Here is a 13,843-nt window from a genome sequence, read left to right as displayed (position 1 = left end):
AACCCGGGTGCTCTGTACAGACCCTGTGCACAATCAATTATGGCGGGGCATTAAATTCACAATCCGATGGCACTTGGCATCATTTTTTTTCTTTCAGATTCCTACTAATTCGGACAGCAGAAGCCTCTATATGCCTCCTCGAGGTATATGAAGATTGAGAAGACTGCTCATGCTCATATATAGACTTTTCTGGGAGACCTATTCCAGTTTTGCACAAATTCGAGCTGTAATTCGACCTTATCCATGAGCACTTTCTCTTATGTACAATGGTTAAAGAAGAATATATTGGGCGTTGCATTCACTAGTCTTACTCTTCTTAAACATTAGATGGCTGTACAATTTCAGACTGCCAACCCTTTTGTTCTTACTGAGATAAGTTGCCACCAGATATTTGGCCAGCTACTATGTCGGCCCTCGCTCAACCGAGCTCTGCGGTGTTCCCTATGTGAGAGCTGCTGCCAGACATGCCTATAGGTGGTTTATCTCAATGAGAACAAAAGGATTGGCAACCCTGAATTGGACATGTCAGATACTTAACTCCCGCAAAAATCAATTGTCCGGGGGTTCCTATACAGATTAGACTGTTGGTAGAATCTATCGTTATCGGTGGGTTTGGCCAACAATAGTTTAATGTGTATTGGAGTAAAATGCACCAAATTAATGACAAGGTGCATGGCCTTTACAAAAATCTGGTGCTCGAATAGTTTTACAGAGATAAATACATCTATGCTACCCTTGTATCATTTTCTATAATATGTAACAGTAAATCTATTAAAGACAATATGTCACCAGGTTTTTGCTACCTTATCTGAGAGCAGCATAATGTAGATAAAGAGACCCTGAATCCAACAATGTATCACTTAGTTTACTTTGTGCAGTGGTTCTGATACAGAGTTCTCAGATTTAGCAATGTAGCAGAGTTGAGAAAGCTAACCCCGCCCACACTAGGCTGTGCATGTAAACAGTCCATTGACATTGAGCTGCTTAACACAGGAGGAGGCGGAGTCGGACTAGCAAGCATGTGCTGTTGTAGTCCTGGCAATGATAATCACCAGGTGATAAAACTTTCAGTGTAAGTAGACAACAGCACACAGCATTACAGGTGACATATCATTGAAATCTGTGATTTAACCTCTTCCTCATGCTGTCCGCAGATTACATAGTAAAAAGTTCACCCTGACCTGGATACAATTTCTGTCCATTTACTTACTACAGGGATGTGTGGTGGGGGCATCTGAAGGGCTTCCACAGAGACCCAGTCAATATGCTGGAAAAAGGGATGATCTCTGATGTTTCTGTGGACTCCTAAGCGCTTGGCGGGATCTCTCTGGAGGAGCTGGAAATGAAAAATATGCTTAATAGTCAATCAGTGCAGGTAAAATATCTTATAACAGAACAATTCTACAGGACTTCTGTAGTGCAACGTTAGACCCTAGGGCTCTTTCACACGTCTGTGTATCCAGTATGTGTGGTGACAGTTTCCACACGTACCGGAGACACTGACACACGCGCACATGTCAGTGTGTTTCCACGGACCGTGTGTCTGTGTGATCCACACAGACATGCCAGTTTTTGCCAGCCGGCAGCACGGATCACACGGACCCATTCAAGTCAATGGGTCTGTGTAAACATGTATCGCACATGGATGCCATCCGTGTGACATGTTCCGGGCTTGGGAATCAGCGGTACAGTTAGAGCTAATCCCAAGCGCCGGGTGCTGAACGCTGTCCTCATCATAGTTCCCTGCCGGCGCAGCGATCAGCACCAGCAGGGGATAGTGATGAGAGTAGAATTCTGCTCCCGGTGTCTCCACCTGTAAAAATAAGAATAAAAGTTAAAAAATCCTTATACTCACCTGTCCTAAGTGTCCCCCGCTGTAATCCACGCAACCGCTCAGCAGAGGAGCTGTGCTCAGTGAGCGGTGTCCTGTCAGTCACTGAGCTCAGCGCAGCTCCGGGGCCTGCTCGCTGCAGGAGTCATTCTCCCCTGCTCCTCTGCTACTACTCTCATCATTATCTCCTGCTGGTGCCGATCGCAGCGTCGGCAAGGGACAATGATGAGGGCAGTGTTCTGCTCCCGGTGCTTGGAAACAGTGCTAACTGTACCGCTGATTCCCAAATTCCGGTGCGTGTGCTCCTGATGCGCCACACAGGTGGCACATGAGCGTCACACGTGTGCCACACAGGTGCACAAGGACACGCATATCTCCGGTACCAGAAATATCAGGACGTGTGAAAGAGCCCTTAGGTCCAACTGACTGTAGACTGCCAGTAGATCCATGACAGCAATGCTCAGTGACTAAACACTTCTACCCAGCAAAACAAGTACTCATGTAGATCCTCAAATGGATTCATTGCTGGTTAGAAAGGGAAAAATTAAGAGTACATTGGCCTATTCTGTGCGGCTTCAGTACATTTACCATGGCAGTACATTACTAAGTAGTAAATCCAATATCCGTATTGTTCTCACCTCTCTAATGATGTCTTCAGCGCCGGAGGAAGATGTATCAAATAGTGCAGGATGGTAAGTGCACTCACCGGTAACCATCTCATTTATGATGAGGCCAAGCGCGTACCAGTCCACTCCGGCGCCATACTCCTCCCTAGCCAGCATCTGTCACAGAGGAGAGAACAGTTACTACATAGGTGACATGTCAGCACATGAATGTATCAGGCTTTGTATCACGTTTGTGTACTTCTGTGGTAAAATGACACAGAGTCAGTTGAAGTAAGAAGCGTCATTGATGTTTGCTAAAAGAGGCTTTTAAGTTTCCAGGAAGAGATGTGCCGACTGCCGACTACTTCATTGTAGTTTTGTGCATTATTTTTTAACCTTGCATTTTAGGCTGTCGGCAAAGTTTAGTGTACTCTAGGGTAATGCACATGATGTATTTTTTGGGAAGGAGGGGCAAGTACACCGAGTTTTTCAAGAGGAAGACGCTTCAGGAAAAGTCTGAGTTATTTTTATCCTGAAGCATCTTTTTTTTTTTACCCTTCTTCGTCATTTCCGTGCCCCTGACGCCCATCCCCCTGCTCCCTCTCTCTGGAGCACTCTGGAATGCCTGCTCTGTCTGCAACAAGCTCCATTTTGTCCATGGCCTCTTTACCTCTCGCAATCTCTCCTTCCTGGGCATCACAGAGACATGGTTGACACCCTCTGACACTGCCTCCCCTGCTGCGCTGTGTTACGGTGGCCTCCACTTCACCCACACTCCTCGCCCTGGTAACAGACATGGTGGAGGAGTGGGTCTCCTCCTTTCTACCAACTGCACCTTTAGCCCTATCCCACCTCTACCCTCTCTTATTCTACCTTCTTTTGAAGTCCATTCTGTCCGCATTTACTCTCCCTTCAACCTCCAAGTGGCTGTCATATACCGACCTCCAGGCCCGGTCACTGCCTTTATTGACCAATTCTCCATCTGGCTTCTTTACTTTATCTCTGCTGACATTCACACAATCATCATGGGCGATTTCAACATCCCCACTGACACTCACCAGCCAGCAGCATCCAAACTCCTGTGGCTTACTTCATCCTTTGGAATTACTCAGTGGTCCTCCTCAGCCACCCACACAGACGGACACACACTAGACCTCATCTTCACCCAACTCTGCTCCCTATATAACCTTACAACCTCCCCACTACCCCTATCTGACCACCATCTACTCATGTTGTCATCCCTGTCCTCCTCACCAGTCACCCATGTCCAGCAACTAGCACACCCCCGCAGAGACCTTGCACATCTAGACACTCATACACTCTCTGACACTATTCTACCACTGACATCCATATCTTCACTCCATGACACAGACAGCGCCACTGCTTTCTACAATACCACTCTTGCATCAGCTATTGACTCGGTCGCCCCTCTTATGCATGGCAGAGCACGACGAGTCAATAGGCAACACTGGCACAACAACCTCACTAAACAGCTTCGACAAGCGTCCAGGGTTGCAGAAAACACATTATCAAGATGACTACATTCAAACAAGCAACACTTGCATTCAAATCAGCTCTCACCTCTGCTAAACATGCATACTTCACAACCCTCATATATTGCTTATCCTACAACCCCAAACAGCTATTCAACACTTTTAAATCTCTCCTCCACCCCCCACTGCCCCCTCCGACCTCCGTCATCTCTGTTGAGGAGTTTGCCACACAATTCAAAAACAAGATTGACCAAACAAGGCAAGTCTATACTGCCCAACCACCACAACCCCTTTGTTTTCCAGACCATTGCCCTTCCCCCATAACCTACCTTCACAACATCACGGAAGGAGACCTTACTCGTCTCCTCTCCAAATCACACCTCACCACTTGTGCACTCGACCCCATCCCATCCCACCTCCTCCCCAACCTCACCCCACCATTCATCCCATCCCTAACTCATCTCTTCAACCTATCGCTAACTTCTGGCACCTTCCCTACTGCCTTCAAACATGCCACAATCACGCCCATCCTCAAAAAGCCATCCCTCGAGCCAACCGCCTTGTCCAGCTACCATATTGCTGCTCCCATTTGCCTCCAAACTCCTTGAGCAACACGTTCACACTGAACTTTCCTCTTACTTCTCATCTAACTCTCTCTTCGACAACCGACAATCCGGCTTCCGCCCCCATCATTCCACTGAAACTGCCCTTACCAAAATCACCAATTACAGCCAAAGCTAACAGACAATTCTCTGTACTCCTTCTTCTTGACCTGTCCTCTGCTTTCGACACAGTTGACCACTGACTCCTACTACAGATCCTCTCTTCCTTTGGCGTCAAAAATCTTGCCCCATCCTGGATGTCCTCATACCTTTCTAACCGTACATTTAGCGTCTCCCACTCCCACACTACTTCCTCACCCCGGTAATCTCCGGTCCTCCCAAGAACTCCTTCTCTCCTCCACACTTATTCGCTCCTCGCCCAATGGCCTCCAAGATTTCTCCCGAATATCCCCCATCCTATGGAATTCTGTGCTTCAACACATCTGATTATCCTCCACACTTGGATCCTTCAGACCGAACCTGAAAACCCATCTCTTCAAACAAGCCTACAGCCTGCCATGACCTTGCCTGCTGCCACCTCAACAACACTGGAGCCACCGCAACAACTCAACCTACTGTCTCCTTCCCCATTCCTGTAGAATGTAAGCCCGCAAGGGCAGGGTCCTCATCCCTCTGTACCAGTCTACCATTGTTAGTTTGTTTACCGTAAGTGATATCTGTATTTGGTATGTAACCCTTCCTTATGTACAGCACCATGTACATCCTTATGTACAGTATCAATGGCGCTATATAAATAAATAATAATAATATTTTCATGAGTGCTTTTTCAACATTTTTAACCATTGGCATTTTTTTAGCATTTCTCCAGCATTTTTGTGGTATTTTTTTACTGCTGTTTTCCATTCCTTTTTTGTAAAAAAAACTATGTTCAATAATGAAGAAACCGTTAGTGTTAGCAAAAACAATAGCACAACGCTCAAAAAGATACTTGGACGTTTGCTGGAAAACGCTTTAAGAATGGTAAGGTCACTTTTTTTAACCACTTTGCGTCTTTGGAAGCCTGAAGTGATTAAAAGCCTCTCAAAAGACGACATATGAACGGCAAGTCGTTTCTACACTGAAATGCATATGTTTGTTCGTTTGAGCGTCTTTTTGCCGTCTATTTGTCCAGTATATGTTACTATTCTGAAAAAAAAGTATGGGATAGCTAGTAGAACACACTATTCCATCATTTAATACAGTATAAACATATATTTTACATTTACACTTTTTTAACATGTAGGTCTGTGAGTTATGGATACCACTGTTTGCCATCAATCACACGCATTTGTTACAGGGATACATCCTGAACTTTTCAATAGGTTATACTGATATACAAGTGCTTTGCTCTAAATTAGAATATCATCAAAAAGTTAATTTATTTCAGTTCTTCAATACAAAAAGTGAAACTCATATATTATATAGAGTCATTACAGAGTGATCTATTTCAAGTGTTTATTTTTGTTAATGTTGATGATTATGGCTTACAGTCAATGAAAACACAAAAGTCATTATCTCGGTAAAGAATACTTAACAAAAAACACCTGCAAAGGCTTCCTAAGCGTTTAAAAAGGTCCCTTTGTCTGTTTCAGTAGGCTCCACAATCATGGGGAAGACTGCTGACTTGACTGATGTCCAGAAGGCAGTCATTGACACACTCCATAATGAGGGTAAGCCACAAAAGGTCATTGCTAACGAAGCTGGCTATTCACAGAGTGCTGTATCCAAGCATATTAATGGAAAGTTGAGTAGAAGGAAAAAATGTGGTAGAAAAAGGTGCACAAGCAACCAGGATAACCGCAGCTTTGAAAGGATTGTTAAGAAAAGACCATTAGAAAATTTGGGGGAGATTCACAAGGAGTGGACTGCTGCTGGAGTCATTGTTACAAGAGCCACCACACACAGACGTATCCAGGACATGGGCTACAAGTGTCACATTCCTTGTGTCAAGCCACTCATGACTAATAGACAACACCAGAAGCGTCTTACCTGGGCCAAGGAGAAGAAGACCTGGACTGTTGCTCAGTGGTCCAAGGTGTTGTTTTCAGATGAAAGTAAATTTTGCATTTCATTTGGAAATCAAGGTCCCAGAGTCTGGAGGAAGAGTGGAGAGGCCACAATCCAAGCTGCTGGAGGTCTCGTGTGAAGTTTCCACAATCGGTGATGGTTTGGGGAGCCATGTCATCTGCTGGTGTAGGTCCACTGTGTTTTATCAAGACCAAAGTCAGTGCAGCCGTCTACCAGGACATTTTAGAGCACTTCATGCTTCCCTCTGCCGACAAGCTTTTTGGAGATGGAAATGTCATTCTCCAGCAGGACTTGGCCCCTGTCCACACTGCCAAAAGTACCAATACCTGGTTTACACACAACAGTATCACTGTGCTTGATTGGCAGCAAACTTGCCTGACCTTAACCCCATAGAGAATCTATTATAGAGAATCTATGGGGTATTGTCAAGAGGAAGATGAGACACCAGACCCAACAATGCAGACGAGCTGAAGGCTGCTATCAAAGCCACCTGGGCTTCCATAACCCCTCAGCAGTGCCACAGGCTGATCGCCTCCATGCCACATTGCCGCATTGATGCAGTAATTGATGCAAAAGGAGCCCCGCTATAATATATGAGTTTCACTTTTTGTATTGAAGAACTGAAATAAATTAACTTTTTGATGATATTCTAATTTAGTGAGAAGCACTTGTATCTGTTAAGCGAATACCTTTATGGTCCATGGGTGATGGATGCCACTGTCAGGTATCCATCAAAGCTTCCATGTAACGTAATTGATAGGTTTTACTGGCCCATACATTAAAAAGAGTCAAACAAAATATTTTGAACCAGCCCTTAGGTTTTCCATGAGAATATTTAAAGGGGTTTTCCAACTTGTAGAAATTTAGTAAAATTAACTAGCAACACTGTAAAATAACAAAATCATCACTACTCACTTCTCCCACTGCAGTGCTCCCAGTCTTCATTTAAATGGAGGTGGCATTTGACCACTGCAGCCAGTCAGTGGGTGCAGTGGTCATGTACCATATAAAAAGCATCACTGATCTGTGATGTACGCCATGATACCAGTAATTTGGCGTATAACCGCCAGGACCACAGACTGACTGGAGCGGTCACATGCCGCAAAGTCTGGGAGCGCTGCAATAATGTTACCGTTGGATCGATTGGGAAGAGGGTGTGTGATGATTTTGTTATTTTACAATTTCGGCAGCCATTTCTATAATTTTTCTACAAGTTGGATGACTCCATTAATAGCAATACAGATACAAATTAAATCATTAATACATCAGTCAGCAAGAGAGTTCTCTTCTTCTCACCTCAGGAGCCATAAATTCCCTAGTTCCAACATATTTGGTGGCTGTGCGGTCTCCAAGCATGTTCTCAAGTGCGAGACCGAAATCTGTGATCTTAATATGGCCCGTGTCAGCCACCAGGATGTTCTCGGGCTTGAGATCTCTGTGGATAATGCCCTTCGAATGGAGAAACTGGATGCCACACACGAGCTCAGCGGCATAGAATCTATCGGAAAAGAAGATGAAAGAATGTCAGAATATGACAGGGAATTTTTAGAAATTCCCATGAGTCAGTAGACTGTTATCTCTTTAAGGTCCCTGCTTGATGTGAACAGCCAGAGACTTGACCGGTACCTCCTGGCTTTCAGAAACATGGGCGCTAAAGCAACAACTGCAGAGAAGGTCACTGCTGACTTAGGACCTGCACGACCAACCATCAAAAGACAGTGGGTGGTTAGGAAAGGATTAAAAATAAGAATGTGTTGTATCGTTATGGAAAAAAAAAGACATTAGTATTATAGGAAAACATTAGAAGTATTGTATCCTCATGATGGAGCTTTGAGAAATGTAGGCTATTATTTGCAATTTACTTTAACTAAGATAAAACTTAAAACTATACCTTGCGCTGGGGATGTCAAGCCGCCCCTTCATCTCTAGAAAGTCGAAGAAGTCCCCGCAGCTCATGTATTCCAGCCCAAGTAGCGCAAGCATCTATAGAAGAAATAAAAGAGAGAAGACTTTTGCGTTGATTCATCAGGACTGGCATTTTTCACACCGTTCTTGATGAGCAGGTGGAATGGAGTGCTGATTTGTTAAGAGACACGTCTCTTAAAGAATTAGGCCAGGCGCCTAGTGGCGTCTGTCTTCGTGCGCACCTAGCCACAAATGCTACTCCTGTAGGTAACTGGAGTAAAATTTGTGGCGTAAAGGTCGCAGCTGCGCTTCAAGAATTTGACGTCACCACATCCTATCATGCACCAGCTCCACCAACCTTGTTGGAGTTTGGCGAAAATGGCTTGAAAATGCCAAAAGATGCAACATTTTTGCGCAGCCTTGCGTTGCACAAAGATTTTGAGACTTTTCAAAGCTTTTTACGCCATCATTTTGACATTAAAGCTTTGATGATTCAAAAAGCCATAGTTGCCAAACCATTGTGACATGTACACAGTTACTACAAAGAAGAGATAAGTGGCTTCTCTACATCTTTAGAAATTTTCTCATGATCCTATAAAGTATGGGTTGTAATTCCCCAAATATGAAGCTTTTTTTTTATTGATGGTAACCTTAAAGAACACTTTGTTATATAAAATACATTTGTGATTATTTTATATACAATGGGAAAGTTTGTGTTACATAGGGGGACATTTAATAAGGAGCAATAAGTCACTACTGTACCTTGGTCTGGAATGCAAAGTCTGCGCGGACAAGGAAGGGGCTCCCAGATGCCAGCTGTAAAACTCGGCGCTCCACCATCACATATTCCTCATTACCAGAAGCCAGCAGGGATCTCTTGCTGATGATCTTAACAGCATACTTCTGATGGTTAGAAGTGTCCTCCGCCAGCACAACTTTTCCAAAGCTCCCCTGCCCGAGCACATGATGGAATAATAATCTCTTTCTGATGTTATGTGAGATTGCACTTCTAGAGCAGGTTGGCCGGACACTGCTGTCCTCTATTAGAATGAAAAATAAGAGAGCATGAGAAGACATTTACATTTACTATACACTGTCTACACTGTGCTGATAGAAAAAAAGTTATAAGCACCTACAAAAGAGTTAAATCCTAAATACAAAAATGAAGTGGGTATTAAAGGGAATCTGTCAGTAGGATCGTCCCCCCTAAGCCATCTATATGTGCATGTAGGTCATAGGAAGCTGAATAAAATGATACGTTGATATCTGGGATCCAATGTCTTCTTCCAGAGAAATCTATGTTTTTTGATGTAAATGAGCTTTCCAGGTTATGGGGTGGACACTGATCTGCATGAGAATCTGCCTCCAGAGCTTATTTCCCATGAAGGGAGAGTTACCAGTGTGATGTGTAAAGGCCGCTCTCTGATCTCACTGCAGAACTGTGTGTGATTATGACGCGCCCAGGGGGATGGGGACGACTCGGCGCCCGGGCCTAGTTGTTGCCTGATCTTGGGGGATGTCGCGGTGGCCGGCTCCCGGGCCTGTACCCTGGGGTCACTCTTAAAAGAAAGAGGGGAAGTTATATGGGATAGGGAATGTTCGTGACGCCACCTGTGGTGTCTGGTGAGGATCACCAGCGATGCAGCAGTCCTCTGAGGCCGGTGTTTAGGCAACTTAGTTGGTACGACTCACCACAGGTGGAGCGGGGCCTCAGGGCAGTGTAGAGAGGGTATAGAGTAGAGCGTTGGCGGGTGCAGAGCCGCGGAGGAATGACCAGACAGAGGCGGTAGTTGAAGTCATCCAAGTCTTTACTCACTTTGGTGTTTACTCAGCTCAGATCTTCTCTATGCTGTCACACGATGAGCTGTGGCCGCCAGGGTGGGGTTCAGCACTCCCCAGATAGTTCAGGAGCACTTGACAGGACCCCCGCTCTAGTGTGTTCCTCTCTTGTTCAACTTCTCCCGCCTTGTGTCCCCCACTGAGTCCCGTACAGGTACTGCGATGTCCCTTGTGGGTAACGTGTAGTCCCCAGACCGACTGGGTGCCCTTTTTGGTGACTTGTGGTGAGAACGTGGCGTAAGGCCGGGTCCCTCTGGATAATCTCAGATTAGGGCATACAGGTGGCGACTCCGCTCTGTCCGTATCCCCCTGGGATCCACATAAGCCTCCGGACTTTTCCGACAGAAACGTGAAGTGCAAAGTCAGATAATCGGGACCGGTACCCTCTCTTGCGGCAGGGTCTCTCTGGCTGGGCCAGAATAAGGTATGCAGGTGGCGACTCCGCTCCGTCCACACCCCCTGAGATCCTTTCACCTGTGGAGCCTATCTCCTCTGCTCCCCTCCTGGGCTTTCTTGCTTGGACCCTGACCAGGGACAGTGTCGGTTATAACTCTGCCCCGACCCCCCGTCTCGAGGCCTGAGACCGGGGACCGTGGACCCTCAGCCGGCTGCAGCCTTGTGCTGACTTGCCGCCCCAAAGAACCACGACCAAAGACCTTGTTATTAAAATGGCCTCCAGTTAAATAGAATTCTAATAAAATGCTTAGGTAAATGCTTCCTCCATCCTCGCTCACTATGTGGTTCCCCCTTACTTTGGTTCCCCCCAACTCCTCCATTCAGGCCCGGGGCAGCACTATGGTGCTTTAGGCCCCCTTCAGAACTTGAGTGGTGTAGTGTTGAGTGTGTGGTTGGGGTCCTGTGTAGTGCTCCATCCTTACCTGGGAGAGGAGATACCACACCTCGTTCTGAGGTGCAGTACCCCTGTGGCGACTGAACCCTCAGGGGCACCACAATTATACCTCACACATCTGCAGGTTCCTCTCTTGCAATGTTGTTGCAATACAGCAGAGCTCAGAGAGCTGCAAAAAATGTGTTTGTAAGAAGACAAAGTTAATTTCTCCTGTTCTGTGTCAGGTACTTGTCTCACACTGGTAACTCCCCCTTTTATTTAAAATAAGCTCTTGAGGCCGAGTTATCTTCCCGGCAACATCCTCCCTATAGCCTGGAAAAGGTCAGAAAAATGTGCATTTCTCTAGAATAAGACATCAGATCGCAGATATCAAGGTATTATTTTATTCAGCTTCCTTAAACCTGCATGCCCATATAGGTGGCTTAGGAGGGTGGATCCTACTAACCGATTCCCTTTAAAGGGAATCTGTCGCATGAAAAAACACTACTAACCTGGGGTTAATCTGCAGGTTAATAGCATTTTTAACATGCCCAACACCGACACTTATAACCCTGCTTTATTCCTCCCGCTACCATTTGGGTTTCAGTCACGGAGGTGGCGCTGGTGCAGGTTCAGCCACAGTTCTGTGTATAGAGACCAGCGACTGTAATCACACCCCCGGCACTGACTGACAGCAGACTCTGCATTAGGATCAGTTTTCACCCCTGTGACTAAAACCCAAACACAACTGGAAGGAATAAAGTTCATTTCCTCCTGGCAGCAGGGTTCTAAGTGCCGGCGCCGGGCAGGTTCAGAACGCTATTAACTTGCAGATTAACCCCAGATCTGCAGGTTAATACGTTTTTTTATGTCACAGGTTCCCATTAAGCTATTTAAAACTATAAAGAATAAATGGCCACCACTCAAAAGATAACTACAAATTACATTTTATTAAAGTATTAATATTGAGAATTAAACAAAATTCCGTTAAAATACATGGAGAGCGTCACACAATAGAAATTTTATGGAAAGCATATCACATATGGGTATAATTTAATGATCAGTATTCAACTCTATAATAAGTAAAGTGGCGGTGAATTAGACACATAGTATTGATGCAGGTAAAATAGTGGTATATAGTGTAAGGCGGCGGTGTTCACACCGTGCAGTAACTGAGGCAGTGACCCAAGCAAGTCCAACATAAACAGCTTTATTCAGATACTCACGGGTAAACAGAAAAGTCCTCTGGTTCGCAGCCGGGTTAACATGGGTCCTTAAACAACGGTGCCGCTCCGGGCCGCTCAGAGCCTGACAGGTGCAGAGCCTTCCCAGGCGTGGGTTCAGCCACACTCAATCCTGCTGAGCTTTCCTGCTATGCTCCTAGCAGGTTCCAACATAGAACAACACTAATCCTTAGTGCAGGGTTTTTAACCCCTTTAAAGCCCATGAAGTACTAATACGCGTCTGTGCCCTGGGACTTAAGAGCCTGACCCGTATTAGTACGTCATCGCGATCGCGCGCGCACACAGGCTGTGCGGGCGCGATCACCGCCGGGTGTCAGCTGATTATCACAGCTGACACCCGATACTATGTGCAGGGAGTGGTCCCTCACCGCTCCCGGCACATTAACCCCCACAATGCTGCGATCAAAGTCGATCGCAGCATTGCGGTGGCTAAGGGGAGGTGATCGGTATACTCACCTCCTCTTCCGCCTTCAGCGCTGTCTGTCGCGGCTTCCCGGGTGTTGCCATGACGACCTGATGTCGTCATGACAACATCCGGGTCACCAGACAGCAGGAAGATTTTTTGGTCATGCGCAGTGCATGACCAAACAATCTTCTCACTGTGCAGCGCTGACTGCCAGCATGGCACAGGGATGGTGCTCCATCACTATGCTATGCAGGCGATCAGAATAAAAAAAGTGAAAGTCCCATAGTGGGACAAACTAAACAAGTAAAAAAAACTCTCAGAAAGTGAAAATAAAAATAAAAAAAAATTGTAAAAATATTAAAAATAAAATAAAAAAAAAAATCCACTAAAAATAAAAATATAATGTGCCCATCAATAAATATTATTATGAAAAAACAAACAAACAATAAAAGTACACATATTTGGTATCGCCGCGTCCTGACCTATAAAACTGTCCCACTAGTTAACCCCTTCAGTGAACACGGTAAATAAAAAAAAACGAAGCAAAAAACAATGCTTTATCATCATACCGTCAAACAAAAAATGGAATAACACGCAATCAAAAAACGAATATAAATAAAAATGGTACCGCTGAAAACGTCATCTCGTCCCGCAAGAAACAAGCCGCCACACAGCTCCATCATCCGAAAAATCAAAAAGTTATAGCTCTCAGAATAAAGTTATGCAAAAAAATTATTTTTTCTATAAAATAGCTTTTACTGTGTAAAAGCGCCAAAACATAGAAAAACGATATACAGTAAATGTGGTACCGCTGTAAACGTACTGACCCGAAGAATAAAGCTACCTTATCAATTTTACCACACGTGGAGTAGAATAAAAAAAATTTTTAAAAAAATTCCTGAATTGTTGGTTTTTGTTTATTCTGCCTCACAAAAGCTGGAATAGAAAGCGATCAAAAAATGTCACGTGCCTTAAAATGGCACCAATAAAAACATCAACTCATCCCGCAAAAAACAAGCCATCACATGACTCTGTCGGCCAAAATATGAAAAAAATATAGC

This window comes from Phyllobates terribilis, unplaced genomic scaffold, assembly GCF_046119375.1.
Source record: "Phyllobates terribilis strain yellow unplaced genomic scaffold, ASM4611937v1 Scaffold_51__1_contigs__length_9155689, whole genome shotgun sequence".
NCBI classification, from domain to species: domain Eukaryota; kingdom Metazoa; phylum Chordata; class Amphibia; order Anura; family Dendrobatidae; genus Phyllobates; species Phyllobates terribilis.
The sequence above is the reverse complement of the archived record's forward strand: the minus strand, read 5'-3'. Positions refer to the sequence as shown.